Raw genomic sequence first — 19,625 nt, 5'->3', positions numbered from 1 at the left:
TGATTCTTAAAGCCAGAGTGTCTTCTTGAGTCTAAATGACTACAACTTGCTCCCCAGCAATGGTTCTTAACCAGAATGAAATTGCTGAAATTACAGATATAGAATTCAGGAGCTGAATGACAAGGAACCACATATAGTTACAGGAGAAGATTGAAACCCAATCCCAAGAACACAGTGAAACAGTCCAAGAGTTGAAAGAGTACACATCCATTTTAAGAAAGAAACAAACTGAATGTCTGGAGATGAAAAATTGACTCCAGGAATTTTAGAATGCAATTGGAGGCATTAATAACTGACTAGATCAAACTGAGGAAAAAAAAGTCTCAGAACTCAAAGACTGTTTTTTTGAATCAATGCAGGCAGACAAAAATAAAAAAGAATTTGAAAAATGAACAAAAGCTCTGAGAAATATGAGATTATGTAAGGAGACCAAACCTGTAACTCGTTGTCATTCCTGAAAGAGATGGAAAGAGAACAAGCAAGCTGGAAAACATATTTGAGAATATTGGTCATGAAAATTTCCCCAACCTTGCTGGAGTGATCAACATGCAAATTCAGGAAATTCAGAGAACCCCTGTAAAATACTATACAAGCTGACCATCCCCAAGACACGTCATCATCAGATTCTTCGAAACCAATGTGGAAGAAAAAAATCTTAAAGACAGCTAGAAATAAGGGGCAGGTTATGTACAAAGGGAACTCTGCCAGGCTATAGTGGACTTTTCAGCAGAACCCTTATGAGCCAGAAGAGATTAGGGTCCTATATTCAGCATCTTTAAAGAAAAGAAATTTCAACCGATAATTTCATATTCAGACAAACCAAGCTTCTTAAGTGGAGGAGAAATAAAATCTTTTTCAGACAAGCAAACACTAAGGGAATTTGTTACCACCAGACTTGCCTTATAAGATTCTTAAGAGAGTGCTAAATATAAACACAGGAGTTGATTACCTGCCACCACAAAAACACACATATGTACATAGCCCATTGACACTATAAAGCAACTGTACGATTAAGTCTACATAATAACCAGCTAACAACATGATGACAGGATCAAATCCTCACATATCAATATTAACCTTGAATGTAAATGTACTAAATGCCCCTACTTAAAAGACACAGAGTGTCATGTTGTATAAAAAAGCAAGACCCAACTATAGATCCATCTCACATGCAATGACATCCATATGCTCAAAGTAAAGGGATGGAGAAAGATCAAGCAAAGGGAGAGCGAGGAAGAGTAGGTGTGGCTATTATTATTTCAGATAAAACAGACTTTAAGCCAACAATGATCAAAAGGGACAAATAAGGGAATTTCATAATGATAAAGGGTTCAATTCAACGTGAAAACTTAACTATACTAAATATGTATGCACCCAACATTGGAACACTAAGATTCATAAAAGTTCTTGCAGACCTATAAAGAGACTTAGATAACCAAACAATGATAGTGGCCGACTTCAACACCCGAGTGACAGTATTAGACAGATCATGAAGGCAGAACGCTAACAAAGATATATCAAATGTAAACTCAACACTTATCAAATGGAATTGAGAGACATCTAGAGAATACTGTATCCAACAACAACAGAATGTACATTATTCTCATCAGCGCGTGGTGCTTACCGTTAGACTGGCCACATGCTTGGCCATATAGCAATTCTCTATAAATTCAAAAAAAATGACATCATACAAGCTACACTCTCAGAACACAGCAAAATAAGAATAGAAATCAATACCAAGAAAATCTCTCAAAACCGTACAATTACATGGAAATTAAACAACTTGCCCCTGAATGACTTTTGTGTGAAGAATGCAGTTAAGGCAGACATCAAAAATTTCTTTGAAACTGATGAAAATAAAGATACAACAAACAGAATCTCTGGGACACAGCTAAAGAAGTGCTAAGAGGAAAGTTTATAGCATGAAATGCCTACATCAAGCACTTAGAAAGATCTGAAGTTAACAACCTAACATTACAACTAGAGGAGTTAGAAACACAAGAGTAACCCAACCCCAAAGCTAGCAGAAGAAAAGAAATATCCAAAATCAGAGATGAACTGAATGAAATTAAGACATGAAAATTCATACAAAAGATGAACAAACCCAAAAGTTGGTTCTTTGAATGGATAAATAAGATTGATAGACCACTTGGTAGATTAATAAAAAAGAAGGAAGATCCAAATAAACACAATCAGAAATGACAAAGGTGACATTACTACTGACCCCACAGAAGTACAAAAATTCCCCAGAGACTATTATGAACACCTCTCTGCACACCAACTAAAACACCTAGAAGAGGCCAGGTGCAGTGGCTCACGCCTGTAATCCCAGCACTTTGGGAGGCTGAGGCGAGCAGATCACAAGGTCAAGAAATCGAGACCATCCTGGCCAACATGGTGAAACCCCATCTCTGCTAATAATACAAAAATTAGCTGGGTGTGGTGGCACGCACCTGTCATTCCTGAAAGAGATGGAAAGAGCTACTTGGGAGGCTAAGGCAGGAGAATCATTTGAACCTGGGAGGTGGAGGTTGCAGTGAGCCAAGATCACGCCACTGCACTGTAGCCTGGCGACCCAGGGAGACTCCGTCTCAAAAAAACAACCAAAAATCTAGAAGAAATTGATAAATTCCTGAAAACATACAACCTCCAAAGATTGAATCAGGAATAAATTGAAATCTTGAACAGGCCAATAACGAGTTCTGAAATTGAATCAGTAATAAAAAACATACAAACTAAAAAATACCCTGAACCAGATGGACTCACAGCCAAGTTTTACCAGATGTGTAAAGAAGATCTGGTATCAATTTTACTGACATTATACCATAAAATAAAGGAGGAGGGACTCCTGCCTAACTCATTCTATGAGGCCAGCATCATTCTGATACCAAAACCTGGCAGAGACACAAGGGAAAAAGAAAACTTCAGGCCAATATCCTTAATGAACATAAATAGAAAAATCTTCATCAAAATATCAGCAAACCAAATCCAGCAGCACATGAAACAACTAATCCACCACAATAAAGTAGGCGTTAGTCCTGGGATGTAAGATTGGCTCATCATATGAATATCAATAAATGTGATTCATCACATAAACAGAGCTAAAGGCAAAAACCACATGATCATCTCAATAGACACAGAAAAGGCTTTCAATAAAATTCAACATCACATCCCTTGGTTTTAAAAACTCTCGACAAACTAACCATCGAAGGACCATACCTCAAAATAATAAGAATCATCTTGACAAACCCATGGCCAGCATCATACTGGAGGGACAAAAGCTGGAAGCATTCTGCCTGACAACTGGAAGAAGACAAAGATGCCCACTCTCACCACTCCTATTCAACATTGTGCTGGAAGTCCTACCCAGAACAATCAGGCATGAGAAATAAATAAAAGGTATCCAAATAGAAAGAGAGGGAGTCAAATTATCTCCCTTTGTAGATGATATGATTCTATATCTAGAAAACCTCATAGTCTCCATCCAAAAGCTCATAGAACTGACAAACAACTTGAGTAAAGTTTCAGGATGCAAAATAAATGTACAACAATTAGTAGCTCAACAATAGCTGGCAGCCAAATCAAGAATTTGGTCCCATTCACAATAGCCACAAAAGGAATCAAGTACCTAGGAAGACAGCTAACCAGAGAGGGGAAAGTACTCTATGAGAATTGCAGAAACTGCTGAAAGAAATCAGAGATGACACAATCAAAAAGAAAAACATTCAATGCTCATGGACAGGAAGAATCAATACTGCTAAAATGACCATACTTCCCAAAGTAATTTACAGATTCAATACCATTCTTATCAATGTCATTTTTCACAACATTAGAAAAAAAATTCTAAAATTCATATGAACCTAAAAAAGAGCTGGAATAGCCAAAGCAATCCTAAGCAAGAAGAACACAACCAGAGGCATCACACTATCAAACTTCACACTATATTACAGGATGACAGTAATAGATACAGTAGTAGGCTACAGTAAAATACAGCATGGTAGTGGTACAAAAATAGACACGTAGACCAATGTTAGATAACCGCGAAATAAAGCCATACACCTACAACCATGTGATCTTTGACAAAGCTGCCCATTAACAATCAACGGGAAAAGGACTCCGTATTCAGTAAATGGTGCTGGGATCACTCGCTAGCCATATGCTGAAGACTGAAACTGGACCACTTCATTCTACCATATACAAAAATCAACTCAAGATTAAAGACTTAAATTTAAGACCTCAAATTATAAATATCCTAGAAAAAAAATCTAGGAAATACCACTCTGGACATGACCTTGGCAAAGATTCCATCACAAAGTCTGCAAAAGTAATTGCAACAAAAACAAAAATTGATTAAGCGAGACCTAATTAAACTAAAGATCTTCTGCATAGCAAAAGAAGCCATCAACAGCATAAACACAACCTACAGAATGGGAGAAAATTGCAAACTATGCATCCAACAAAGGTCTAATGTCCAGAATCTATAAGAAACTTAAACAAATCAACAAGAAAAACCAAGCAACCCCATTAAAAAATAGGTAAAGGACACAAATGGACACTTTTCCAAAGAAGACATTCACACGGTCGACAAGCATATGAAAAATGTTCAACATCACTAACAGTAGAGAAATGTAAATTAAAACCACAATGAGATACCATTTCACACCAGTCAGAATTACTGTTATCAAAAGGTCAACCAATAACAGATGCTGGTGAGGTTGTGGAAAAAAGGGAATGCTTATACACTCCTGGCAGCAATGTAAAGTAGTTCACCCATTGTGGGAAGCAGCCTAGAGATTTCTCAAAGAACTTAAACCAGAGCTACCACTGAACCCAGCAATCCCTTTACTGAATGTACACCCAAAGGCATATAAATTATTCTACCAAAAAGACACACATAGTAGTATGTTCATTGTAGCATTATTCACAATAGCAAAGACATGGAATCAACCTAAATGCCCATCAACAGTGGACCGGATAAAGAAAACGTGGCACTTGTACATCATGGAATACTATGCAGCCATAAAAAATAACAAAATCATGTCCTTTGCAGCAACATGGATGAAGCTGCAGGCCATTATCCTAAGCAGGTTAATAGAGGAACAGAAAACCAAATATCACACGTTCTCATTTATAAGTGAGAGCTAAACATTGAGTATACATGGATACAAAGAATGGAACAGTAGACACTGGGACCTATTTGAAGGTGGAGGGTAGGACGAGGGCGAGAGTCAAAAAACTACCTATCAAGTATTATGCCACTATCTGGGTAACAAAATCGTGTATACACCAAACCCCAGTGATGTGCAGTTTACTAAAGTAACAAACCTGTACATGTACCCCCTGGACCTAAAAGAAAGTGGAAAAGAAAAATAAATAAATAAATACACGTGCATGGGAGCCCACCATTGATTAATCTTCACTTGCTAGGGTTGCCTATGGAATTATACAAATTATGAGAACTCTTTCCTGATATCGTGCATATACATCAATGAATCTGATCTTTTATTAAGAGTCTTCTGTACCCTATTAGAAAAAATAACTTTAGCATACCTAATTAGGCATTTATGACTTGGCTCCTAGACAGCAAGAAGTATCATAATCATTCCTTCTTTATTTACTATTTTAAAAAGAAGGGAAAGAAAATGACCTGTTGATACAGATTGGTAGAAAACAACAACGAAGATATTTTTAATAGGCAAACTCATTTCCCGTTGAAATGTCTTTCACTGCAGTAGGAAAGAGCAACCACACATAGCCTGGGTTTTAATGATATGACATTGTCAATGGGAAGTTACAAGAAAAAAAAGGGTGTATTTGATTTATTACTGAATTCTGGAAGGATTATGGAGCACTTGTCGGAATTTATTTCAAATGAATATTCGTTAAGAATTAATCATCTCTACGTCGTTGAGAATGAAATGAATCTGTAAGTCCATCAGAGGAATTATCTTTGCATCTCCTAAGTAGTAGGCAGCACTGACTTTGTCTCTGTTTCCTACTGGTCAATAATTCACATTGTATGAGCTGATTAATCTAGTCGATGGTTTTCTATTAGGTTGGTGCAAAAGTATTTTTTTTTTTTCTATCGAAAGTAATAACTAAAACCGCAGTTACTTTTTTTTTTGGAGACAGTCTTGCTCTGTTGCTCAGGCTGGAGTGCAGTAGCGCCATCACGGCTCACTGCAACCTCTGCTTCCTGGGTTCAAGCAATTCTCCTGCCTCAGCCTCCTGAGTAGCTGGGATTACAGGCACCCACCAACACCCCTGGCTAATTTTTGTATTTTTAGTAGAGATGGGGTTTCACCATGTTGGCCAGGCTGGTCTTGAACTCCTAACCTCAAGCAATCCACCTGCCTCCGCCTCCCAAAGTGCTGCGATTACAGGCATGAGCCACTGCGCCTGGCTAAAAACTGCTATTACTTTTGCGCCAACGTAATAGTTTTATATCCACCTGCTCTCATTTTAACAGCCCTAATTTAAATGCACGAAAATACAAATGTAAAGTGTTTATTTGGAGTTCTACAGAGCACCTCCAACTCAACCTCTTTTCTCATTGTTGTTGATGCTCTGTGATTCCTGATTTTTAAATTTTAGCTTAGCAAAAAAAAGGGGGGCCTGCGACCTATCTAAATAGGCATTTTCAGATTTTCCATGCATTTTAAGGTTTGTTCAGCATGACTGAAACCTGCATCAATAATATATCAACAATATTTAAAATACAGAGAAGAATTCGGAACTCTGTCAGAGATATTTCCAAGGCCAGAGAGGATGGTATAGGTTTTCCCTTAACAGATAAAATTAATCAAGGACATTTTTACAGGTGAACTTTAAGTTTTTCACATTTAATCAAATTTAGCAGTGTCTAGAGACTATAAATCTAAACTAATTCAAGTGCTTAAAAATTAAAAAGGTAAATGATTTTCTTAAGTAGGTCATCATTAGCTTAAAGTGTTTAATTTTATTAAAGCTTTCATTTCTTGTTTTGAAAATTCCAGGACTATATCTACCATCTGTATTTTTCAACTTGATTTCCACAACCTGGGAGATCATAATTGCTGATACACTGTATGAATTTGATTGATCATTCCTTACATTTCAAGGCTTCCTCTAATCCTATGAAAATTATACATTGAGACTGTTACCCTATGACAGTAAAAAATAAAGAGACAAAGAAAAAGAATGATTACTTCCACCTGAAACTAGGTTAGTCTGACGTAAGATTTCATCAAAATTAAGTGTGGGTGCTCAAGAATATTAAATAGCCACCTTTTGGTTTTTTTCTGTTCTGTTAATTGTTATTTCCAGGTGAGTTGGAATTAACGTTTCTGAGAATTTCCTACTCTTAGCTGTGCATCCAAAGCATTTTTTCTCTAATTATTGTCAGATTATGATACTGTCATCACCGTTTCTCAAGGCAATTTACATATTTATCAGGCACTGAACTAAGTATTTGAAGGCAATCCTTGCGGTCCAGAAATGTGCAGTCTAAAATTTGCTACAGTGATGCAAAAAACAAATGCATCAAGAGTATATGTATATGCCAAAACAGTTATGTAGAGGAATGCTTAAATAGAATATGAAACAGTAACACCATCTAGGTATCTGTCTAAGTAAGTACCCATGGATTTGCTGAAGTTTCACATCACATAATTGGAATGTCAAAACATTTTAATATTGAATGATAAGAGTGGGTCTTGACAGCAGTGAAGTTACTGCTTTCCATCCAACTTACATGTGAATAAGTCTATTGGCAATATGAGTAAAATGTATATTCTGATTCAGTAAGTGTGGAATGGGGTCTGAGATTCTTTGGGTCAGTTCACTTCCTAGGAATGTTGATGCCATTGCACTGTGACCACAGCTTAAGTAGCAAGATGTTAGATAATAAGCTCTGTTATATGCATGACACTTTAAAGTTTACAACATTCTTTCTCACATAATGTATCATCCATTTTTACGACAATTATGTAAAGCATGAAAAGTAAGATGTTTATTTTACAGGTGAGAAAACTAAACTGAATGTGACAATTTCAAGCTTTTCAGGTGTATGAACTTCTAATTAGTAAATATAGTGCAAGAACTTTGTTTTTCAGATTCCATGAGTAGATCTCTTTCATTTATTTAATGTTCCAAAGCTGTATGGGAATAGCATATACTTCAGTTAGTTTCTTTTCCATGACCATTCAAATTACTTACAATAGCCATTTATAAATTGCTCATAGAAATATATATTTACCTCATTTTAAACTATTTAGCATGGATCTTCTTAGACTCCAGGATCTGTCGTTAATTTTCAAAATGTTATATTGTATCACTTAATAGTGATAGTTGACCTCTAACCTGGTAGCAGTACTCTAAAAAACAATTTTTAGAGTTTCTGAAAAATAAAAATCTGCAATTATCAAGACACACGTGATTAGCCAATAATTAGTTTTGAGGTGGTAGAGAAACACTGGGGCCAGAATATCTGCATCTAAATTTTAGCTCTTCCACTTACCCTGTGAATGAGGGAAATCAGTTAAAAAAAACAAACGTGAAGGATTCCCACCTACCACTGGAAGAAGATACATTTTTCTTTGCTTTTCTCAAATGCTTGTTTTATACTGTTATATAAATAAACATTTTACCAATATGGCTTGGTAAAATGGAAAGACATTCTTGGGTTCACATCTTAATTCTTTCATCTATTCCTTCTGTGTCCATAACCCTCCAACAGCTCAGGTTTTTTTATTTTATTTTATTCACTTAGATCCATAAAATGTATTGTGCATCAGCCATATGCCAGAAGTTAGACCACTTAGGCTTGGTATAGGATGTCCTTACTCTCAATGAGCTGCAATCGTGAGGTAGGGAATCTCACAATATAATAAGCTCTACTATAGCCTGAAATTATCCGATCAACTGTAACATGAAGATTATGCTACATATGTAACTCAGAAAATTATTGTGAGGATTGAATAAGTTAATTTCTTAAAAAAACATAATTGAACTCTGTGACTGCAAATGTGTTGGCTCTCGTAGTGTCTAGTTTCCCTCTATGTTTTTCCTCAGACACAGTATTAAAAGTTGTATGGAATAATTTCTTAAATCCTGTAACTAAAGCGAGAATGTAAATCAGTGGAGCAAGTGATATTCTTTTATATTCATCTTAATGGTTCTATGCCCTAAGGAAACATGACTTGTGGATTCCTTGAGAATATGACATTCAATTCTGAGTATTCTTTCCTAAAATAGTGATGATGATTCTGCATTTATCTTGAACACTGTAAGAATGCATCATTTCTCATTCTGAGGGAAAAAACACCTGAGGGCATGGTGATTGTGTTAAATTTTCCATTATTTTTAATATCTTGTCTGTGTATGCTGTCCAAAGGTGATGAGCCTTGACAAGTTGACTTGGAAGCTTTGCTAAATAGATAAAACCCTGTTGTGGTAAGAGCAAAGTCAGTTACATTTAGTCTATTTACATTTTTATATATCGCTAATGTCTGTAATGCAACTGGCATGATTAAATGTGATATGCTTGCTCAACAGAATAAGAGGTCAGGACGCAGGGAAGGTGGATTTTTACCACTGTGATGGGTAATGCATGCCTCATGTCATCTATAATCACTTATTTTTTAATTGACAAATACTAATTTTATATATGTATGGAGTACAATGTAATGTTTTGATATGTATGCGTTTGCGGAATAATTAAATTAAGCGAATTTGTATATTAATTACCCATATACTTTTTTTGTTTTTTGGAGAGAACATTTAAAATCCACTCTTCTAACAATTTTGAATTAAACAACACATTGGTAACTATCATCACCATGGTGGGCAATAGATCACTAAAACTTATTCCTCCTGTCCAATCAAAACTTTGTTGGCTTTGACCAACATCTCTTTCCTCATTCCCCCATGACTTTATTTCTTATAAACAAACAAACTTTTAAAGTAATAGGTCCTCTTGTAGAAAATATAGAAAAGTAGAAAGAGGAAACTAAACGTTTGTTTGTTTTGAAAAATATTCCCGTTGCTTCAACTATTTGCAATTCTCTTTCGATGCTTGTCAATTCTATTTTTTGATAAAGTTGCTTCCGTTTTGAGCACAAATTGAAAATCATGACTATGTATGATAGATTTCAATAAGAAGTAATTGACCTGCGTTTGTCAATGATGGTTAGTTGGGACTGAGTTTCCCTTCCTAGACTATGTTTTGACTTTCAGTCAATTTTTCCTTCAATTTCATATGCTTACTAGTTACCTCTTGCTCACTTACTATGGTGTGATAGGTATTTTTTTTCTTTTCTTTTTTCTTTTTTTACTTTAAGCTCTGGGCACTAAATGGAATTTAAGCTTACCAGGTAGAAGTAAATGTTTTTTTCCGTGGTTAAACATTGCTTTCCATATTCCATTAGTCAGATAAAGGGAAATATGAGGAAGCAATTAAGGTACATTTCAGATATTGACTGCTTAATGGTCTACTTTCGGAAGAAGATTGAACTGGTATCCTCATAAAAGCAAAGGAAAGGGTATCTCATAAACCAAGGTGAGAGACACAGGATATGGAGTTAAGGCCTAAATGTCTGTGTGTAAGTACAAGAACTGTGCTTCCTGGGTTTTACTTTTCTTTCTGAGATTGCTGCTAAAATAGTGATTTTGCTGATAGCAGTATGAGGAAACAGAGTAGTAAGACTTTATAAGATATGATCATTCTTTTATTGTACATGTATGTGTTTTAGTCTGTTTGAGCTGCTATAACAAAGTATCATAAACTCGATGGTTTTTAAACAACAGAAATTTATTTGTCATAGTTCTGGAAGCTGGGAGCGCAAGATTAAGCTGCCAGCAGATTCAATGTCTGATGGGGTCCCACTTCCTGGTTCTTGGATGGCCCTTTTGTGCTGCATCCTCACACGGAAGGAGGGCAAACAAGCTCCTTTGAGTCACCCCTTTTTATCATTATATTCATTGTTTTTTTAATTGACACACAATATTGAATATATTTACCAAGTACAACATGATGTTTTGAAGTATATATAGAGAGAGAGTAGAGTGACTAAATCTAGCTAAGTAACATATATGATTCCTCACATAGCTATCATTTTTGTGGTGATAACATTCAGTCTCTTGGCATTTTTCTAGTATAAAATATGTTGTAATTAAGTATGTTCACCGTGTTGTACATTAGATCTCTCCAGCCTCTTTTCTAAGGACACTAATCCCACTGAGGAGTGCTCTGCCCTCGTGGCCTAATCACCTTGCAAAGGTTCCACCTCCTGTTACCATCACCTTAGGGGTTAGGATTTAAGCATAAGAATTTGAGGGGGACACAAACATTCAGACCATAGCAGTATGTGTGTATGTAGGTATGTGGGTTTTGTGTCTGCATTATACATAGATGTGTGCTTACTTATTAATGGCTGCAGTAATGGCATTTTATATTGTCTTTGCAACACACACAATTCTGCCTTATTCTTATTTTAAGGATCTCAGCATGTTCATGTTTCAAACGGAGATTGCTACATACAAGATTTAAAGGATACTGTGTTTTGAAAAAAATAGTTTGCTTTTTTACTCGGCATTCAGGCATAGAGTACAGATACTATGTGACATATTACGGTAATCATCCATGAAACAAAGATATTCAAAAAATGCTCTAAGCCATGGGAAAAAAGGCATACCAGGACTTCAAAAGAGCAATGGTTCACTTAGTCTTGGATATAGGACACATGAAGAGAGGCTAAAGAAGAATGGGTCTCATATACCAAGTCAGGAAATGTAGGGTTTTGTTTTTTTTGCAGGTGGTGAGGAGCTATTGGAGACTTCAGTGTGTTTTAACATATTCAGAAGGTTGTGCATTCATCACCAGTATCTAATTTCAGAAGGTTTTCATCATCCCCCAAATAAATCCCATACCCACTACCAGTCACTTCCTATTCCATCCTTCCCCCAGCCCCTGGCAACCATCAATTTACTATCTGTCTGTATGGGTTTGTCTATTCTGCACATTTCCTATAAACAGAATCATACAATATGTAGCCTTTTATGGCTGGCTTCTTTTACTTAGCAAGTTTTCAAGGTTCATCCATGTTATAACATGTGTCCATATGTCCTTCTTTTTATGACCGAAAATATTCCATTGTATGAAGAGATCACATTTTATTCATTAATTAGTTGACGGACATTTCAGTTGTTTTTACTTTTTCACTATTATGAATTATGCTTCTATGAATATGAGCATTTGTTTGTACATTTTGTGTAGATATATGTTTTTCATTATCTTATATATATATAAACGTAGGAGTAGAAGTGTTGGTAATGTGGTAACCTGTTTAACTTTAGGAATTACCAAACTGTTTTCCACTGTGGCTGCACATTTATATATTCCCATCAAGAACATATGATGATTTCAGTGTTTTTACGTCATCATTGGAGGCTTATAAGGATTTTAAGATTATAATTATGCATTAAGAATGTATGTGTGGTAGCAAGAATAGGATTGATTAGCATGAGGGAGAGAATGGAGATGGAAAAATCAAAGATGAGATGATTATACAAGTCAGGCAAGGGATGGTAGGGCAGAGGATGATGATGGAATGGAGGAGAAATACGCAAAATATTGAGTGCAGAGTGATGATGGCTAGTGAGGAGGAGGATGAGCATACTGAGGTTTTGAGGTCAAAGGGTCATTAAGAGAAGCAACAATAATTTTAAGGTTTAAGTTAAATTCAGCTTGGGATACAGACTTGCTGGCAGAATATCCAGAGGGAGATGCTAAATGGCTAATGATACTTTTTTAATGTGAAATTTTAGCCTTGAAGTTGTGGCAAGTCTTCATTTTCTCTGACTTGTATTTGTGTAAGTGTGGCCTGTAGTAAGGATGGGCAAGGCAGGTGCTGGTAAGAAATGCTAAGTCCTGGGGCCTCTCTCACATGCATTACATCGGAATTCCGGGTATGGTATCAGGAATTTCTATTTTAACAAGTAGTTCAGCTGATTCATTTGCATACTGGAGTTTTAAAACTACTGCTGTAACCTACTAGCATAAGAAGAGGTCATTGCAAGAATCTCACTGGCAATGGCGACTCAAACTACTCTGAGGATTATGTACAGCTGAGAACTAACATTCAGTTTCAAGTTTTATTGACATCATGCCAGACACTTCACACTTTTTCTTTCTTTTTATTTTAACTAATTTTCTGAGGTACGACTTTTATAATCCTCATTATAAAAATGAAAAAATTGATCCTTGGAGGGTTTTTCTTTTAAGAGCAACTCAATGGCAGACATAAAAAGAAATTTAAGAATAATTTGAGGAAGAAAAACCCAAATTAAAAAAAAGTAGCTATGAACTGATATTTACTTGTTAACGATTTCTTTTCCTAGTCCCAAAATAGACTTTTCTATAATAAAATGGCAGATCTAAGAGATGCAGAATTGAGATTTGAACACTAAAATGTCTTTTCACTTTATCAAGCCATATTGGTATAATTTTTATTTACTATATGAAACAAGGATTGGCTAGAGAAAAGGAAAAAGAAATGTTATCTTCTTCCAGTTTTGTGTAGGAAATCCTTCACGTTTGTTTTCGAAGGACTGGAGTAGAAAGTATTTAAATAAATGGAATTGTACGTCATTATCATCATCATCATCACCACTATCATCATAATACAGAAAACGTTCTCCAGCACCGTTTTGCTGAGCTGTGAGTCTCTGCACCTTGCAAATACAGAAATGCTGTATCAGTTTGTCTAGTAGTAATAATGGATTTTGTAATTGGATTTCAGAAAACACTGCAACAACTCTCCAGGTATCTTACAAAATCCCTACCCTGAGGCAATCTCTCAGTGGTAGTATTAGATTTGGGCAGTAGCCAAGGTGACCTTGATTTTGTTGCTAACAAAGCCGCTGAGGCTTGCAGAATTGTCACAACTCACTCTATACACTTTGTCTTTCTTCATTTTATGGGCTATGGGGAAGTGCCTTCTTGGTGTAATTTATTACATTAGACAGGAAAGTTTGGGGAAAAAAGTATTTTTGTCAATTTAGTCATAGTGAATGATATAATAAAATCATTATATTGTTTAGTAGTAAATATTGTAAAGAATATAATATGTTACCATTTATATTTTTTCAATTAGATTATACATTTTTAGCTTCCCAAGGGCACTGATTATCCTAGTAAAGGTTTATATTTCTCAATACATTTTGCATACACCTGTAATAGACAGTTAAGGCAAACATAATTTATCATCCAAACCTGGATAATTTTCAAGTAAAATGAGATACCGTGAATAATTTTGCCAGAACCATAGGCATAAAATGGAATTATACCAGACAAACTGGATGTATGGTCACCATCATTAATGAATGCTAAAAAGGCATAACATTATTTCTCATATTATCTGAGGAGCCACAGAGTAAGATCTCATGATCTGGATTATAGCTGATAATAGAAACCATTGCCCTTTATTCCTTATTATATCTTTAGCTTTTATTTTATTTCAGGAGCAACTCAGTGGCAGACATAAAAAGAAATTGAAGAATAATGTGAGGAGGAAAAACTCAAATGTGACAGTAGCTATGCACTGATATTTACTTGTTAACCATTTCTTTTTGCCATTCCCAAAATAGATTTTTCTAAAATGGTATTCTGCTTCAGTTAGAGGGCTTTGTGTTGTTTTTAAGTGTAGTCACTGTAAGTTTCCTAGGTAACCTGTAATATTCAGTGTTCAGGCGCCTCTAGTAAGTAAAATGTGTTGAAGGTACATAGCTAAAAGAAAAGAGTTTTAATTTAGGCATTCGCAAGATCCCTTTAATGTGATTTTATTTGCTTTGAAAATATTAATAATTTTAAATTCACTTTACTAAGTTATATCTAATCTTGGGTAAAGTATGGGCAGAGGTGCAGCGCAGAATACATGCAGCTGAAGAGGAAGGAAAGGAAATGTGGGGGAGATTCTCAACTGCATCATAATGGAGACACTGAGTCTTAATTCAACATTCATTTCTCGGAATTCTAATGAACAGTTGTTTTTGCAGAATAAGTAATGAAAGTGTGCTGAGTTTCATCCTGCATTTACAAAGAGCCAGGATGAGCACTCAGTTTGGTGAAAATCATGGCCATATTTTTTGATGGAATAGATTTACCATTCCTCAGCCTGTTCTATTGGGTTAACTTGATAGATATCAGTCAATATATTCTGAAGATTAATTTGGAATTTTTCCCTTTTTCACATGCAATAAAATTATCATGTATTGATACAGCCTGATTCCCAGACACTCTTATTATCTTTGAGTGTAGAGGAGAGACATATTTTCACAATTCAATTGGTATCTGCCAACTGAGCCTCCTAAAGAACACCACACTAGAGCAAGGTAAAATCTGATGTGCAAGAAAAATACTAATGATTATTCTTTCCTTTTGAGTTTCCAGATGCTAACATTTTAACAATGAAAAAATTAATCTGGAATCCAATAATAATGTTTCAGGAGTGTACAGAATTTTTCAGAATAGAAGCAAAGGTGTCTGAAATGGAAACTGATTCTCCTCTGGACATTCTAAGGACATGTTACAGCCAAAGAACCTTATATGAGTCTCTTCAATAGAGTCGGCTGTTAAGAATGCTGTATTTCAGGGTTCTTTGTTGAACCTAAGAGAATAAGAAACCTGGCTTTTCATCCATCTCTCTTCACCTACTCACCACTAAGTACTCATTCCCATGTTCATGGCCTTATCAGGGTGACCCCACCAAGTTTTACAGTCTCGCCTCCCACTTCTTGCTCTATTTACTTGTATTCTCTCTAGATTTGATTTATGGATAGTATCTGAATACACATCACACCTGTCATGTTCTCTGTTCCTGTGGTTTCCTCTTCATACCACACCTTTTCTGGTAAAAATGTAATTTGAATTATAATGCAAATCTCTATCAAATGTTTCTCTATCTCTTTTGCTAAGCTATTTTTTCCTGTTTGTTTTTGTTTATATTTTGCTTCTTCGAATCCTCACACCATATAACCTTGGTGGTATTTATATCACAATCATTTTATACTTGTTATATTCTACCTTTACACTGCCAGTCATAACTAGAGACAGGATTGTATCTTAAATATCTTTGTGATATTTTCTTCTGTATTTTATACTTCAGTAAATGTTTGTTGACCTGAATTACATTTTACTTTTAGATGTCCCAGACTTGAACTATATTTCTTTTTTTATATTACCCATGCACATTGTTCTCTTGATTTGCCCCAGCTTTAAGCCTTCCTAAGTTACTTCGTCCAAAATGTAGACATGTAAAGGACTATTTATGATGTTCTAAAGGTCCAGGCAGTTGGTTATTCATGATGGCTATCTCTTCCTCCCTCCAGCACCACTGGTGTTTATTAACATGCCTTAGTATAACGATACTGATCACATCCTTGCACTGTCATGGTGTTTACAGGGATAATATCTCTCATTTGAGTAAGGCCTTATTAAATTCTTATTAAATTCTAATTAGTACTATGTAGGCATAGCATTTTAACCTAGTTACCATTTTTCCATTGGCTGATCTGTCAGATTAATGGCTTGCATATAAGAGCTTAAGAGAATTGTGCAGAATTTGTGGCTTTAAGGTGAGAAGGCTCCAGAACATGAAGAACGTTTAAAAAGAAATACCAATCATATATGAATGTGTGTGTGGGTTAGCCTTGTGAGGCTTTGTCAAACGGAAAAGGTCACCCAACTCTAGCAAAGAGGAAATTGGAGAATTGTGTGTTTGGGGTAAAATCCAAGCAGCACCAAAGGTAGGCAAGCTGCCATGTTTGGCTGAGACCCAGTCTTATCTTGTTACCGGTACTCTTCCCTTTAAACCATCCTCTCATGGAGTCACACAAATACATTAATTCACCTCTTTGTCATTCAGATGGTTGGTGCAAGACGCTTTTAAGATACAATATTTGGAGGATTTATTTGTGTCTCATTTCATCTAATAAAGAGAGTAATAATAGAGGAATTGCCTTGAAGATGGAAAGGTGAGGATTCACAGATTATCATCTTCAGTAGACTATTGGAATGTTTAACTCCGTGTTTCCATTCGTTCAAAAATCCTTCAAAGAAACTTTTTAAAAACACATTTATGCCCCCAAATTTCTAAGGCTTCTTTTCAATGAACCAATGTTTACCAGTCATATAGAGCTTAGCACAGTTCTTATCTCATAGAAGTCAATTATTATTTTTTTGGTTAACCAACTAGATGGATGATAGTTCCTAACTGACAGCTAATACGTTGTCTGTGTGTGCATGTTATCTCAGTATGTCGAGTTATGTATGAGAGGTGGAATAAAAACCCAAGGTAGTACAGAGTAGATCAAAACTACTTTAGATTTGATGGATCAAGGAAGGCTTCAGAAGGAAATGGTGTTTGGGACAATTATAGTGTGAGAAGAATTTGAAGGAGATGGTAACAGAAGACAAAATTTGGTCAATCCAAGTGGAATGAAAGCGTAAGTTGAAACATAACGTTAAAAGTCAATATGAAGTAGGAAAGTTTAGACAATAGTAAATTATTTAGAGTTTAAAGTTAATAGGGAAGTAGAATGGTGAAGGAGAAGTATAGAAATACAAGGAGGAGCCAGGTCATGAAGAGTCTTTGATGCTAGGTGGAGTAGACCGAATGTGTTTAATGGTAAGTCACTGAAGAATTCTAAGCTGAATGAGTTTATGACTTGGCTTGCATTCAGGAGGACAAAACTGTCAACAGTATATATGAGGAATTGGAGTGAGTAGATAACTGGAGGCAGGGAAGCCAGAAACAGATTCAATTGTCAAGAAGTAATGAGGGCCTAGACTGGAACAATGGCAGTAGGACTGTAAGAAAAAAAAAACATGATTGTAATATTAAGAGGGTTGAATTAGCACTGGAAAAGAAAACAATGCCTGAAGCTTGGTTGGTGTCTTTTTGTCATAACCAGAAAGAGGAATTTCAAGAGAAAAATAACTATAAGCAATAGCTAATAGAGATGTGCAGGGTCTACGTAGTGCAGTGGTTCTCAAATGTGAGTGTGAGTCAGAATCACACCCATGTTTATGGAACACTTGTTCGAACACAGATTCCTGAGTCTCACCCCAGAATTTCTGATTGTGTAGGTCTTGATATGGCCTGATAATTTGCATTTCTCACATATTCCAAGATGATATTGGTGTTAGTCAACCACTTTGGGAATTTATGCTACTGTAGCCCAGCTCATTGTAGCATGAGGCACATGAGAATCATCTGAGGAGCTTAAAGGAAGCATACCAATACCTGGGTTCAAACCACATCTATTATATTAAAACATTTCTGGGGGCTGCTTTTACTTTTTAAGTATCTCAGGCGATGCCACTAGGCAGCCAGGCCGAAAACCACTAGTCAGGTCTTCTGATATTTAAAAATTAAAAATCGACCTGGCGTGGTGGCTCACATCTGTAATCCCAGCACTTTGGGAGGCCAAGGCGGGTGGATCACTTGACGTCAGGAGTTCGAGACCAGCCTGGCCAACATGGCAAAAACCCATCTCTACTAAAAATAAAAAAAATTAGTCGGGTGTGGTGGCACACACCTGTAGTCCTAGCTACTTGGGAGGCTGATGGGTGAGAATTGCTTGAATCTAGGAGGCGGAGGCTGCAGTGAGCCAAGATCGCACCACTGCACTCCAGCCTGTGTGACAGAGTGAGACTCTATCTCAATTTAAAAATAAATAAATAAAAATAAAAATCAATATTTTTATGTAAATGTTTCTAATTTTTATAACATTGCATTTACCAAATAAAGATGTGGGCTTCCAAGTTTGCCAACCCAGCTACACAACTAGGGCAACATCTAGCTATGGGTCACAATAGGCAGCTGAAAGGTAGGGTCGGGACCTGGAAGATACATTTGTATTGTGGCCATAGATCTAGGTATACATTTGTAACTTTTTAAATGTGGAGCAAATCTAGCAATCAAATGGAAATTATGAAGTTTGATATTGTCCAAATAAAATGGTTATTTTAAAATGCTCTTCTTCTTTTCCGCCTTGGCCCATTTTTAGTCAAAGTACTTTGTTGTGTATGCAATTGTGAATCATATTGTATTAGTCCATTCTCGCACTGCTATAAAGAAGTACCTGAGGCTGGGTAATTGATAAGGAAAAAGAGGTTTAATTGCCTCACAGTTTTGCTGGCTGCATAGGCTTCTGTTTCTGGGGAGGCCTCAGGAAACTCACAATTATGGTGGACATAGGAAGGGGAAGCAGGCGCATCTTACATAGCCAGAGCAGGAGGAAGAGAGAGACAGGGAGGTGCCACACAATTTTAAACAACCAGATCACATGAGAACTCACTCACTATCATGAGAACAGCACCAAAGGGATAGTATTTAACCATTCATGAGAAACCCACCCACATGATCCATCACCTCCCAAAAAACCCTTCCTCCAACATTGGGGATTACAATTAGATATGAGATTTGGGTGGGGACACAGATCTAAGCCATATCACATATAATCCAGATCAACTGGCTCTAAAGATGCCAGTATCTCCTTATTTATTTCCCACATGCCACAAATGCCCTGCCACAAGATGAACTCAAATTTAATGTTCTCCATATATCTATATAAATTTCACGTTT

At 36.1% G+C, this 19,625-nt stretch overlaps 1 protein-coding gene and 1 long non-coding RNA gene across 4 annotated transcripts in view; both read left to right on the top strand.

Annotated features, from left to right (window-relative positions):
- Nucleotides 1-19,625, top strand: part of FGF12 (fibroblast growth factor 12) — a 603,658-nt gene that overhangs the window by 501,597 nt on the left and 82,436 nt on the right. The window lies entirely within an intron of this gene.
- LOC134733178 (uncharacterized) overlaps nt 1-19,625 on the top strand; it is an 82,849-nt gene that overhangs the window by 59,106 nt on the left and 4,118 nt on the right. The gene's annotated exons all lie outside the window — the stretch shown is intronic.

This window comes from Symphalangus syndactylus, chromosome 17, assembly GCF_028878055.3.
Source record: "Symphalangus syndactylus isolate Jambi chromosome 17, NHGRI_mSymSyn1-v2.1_pri, whole genome shotgun sequence".
In the NCBI taxonomy this organism is placed as follows: Eukaryota; Metazoa; Chordata; class Mammalia; order Primates; family Hylobatidae; genus Symphalangus; species Symphalangus syndactylus.
This window is presented reverse-complemented; position numbering and strand designations above follow the sequence as displayed.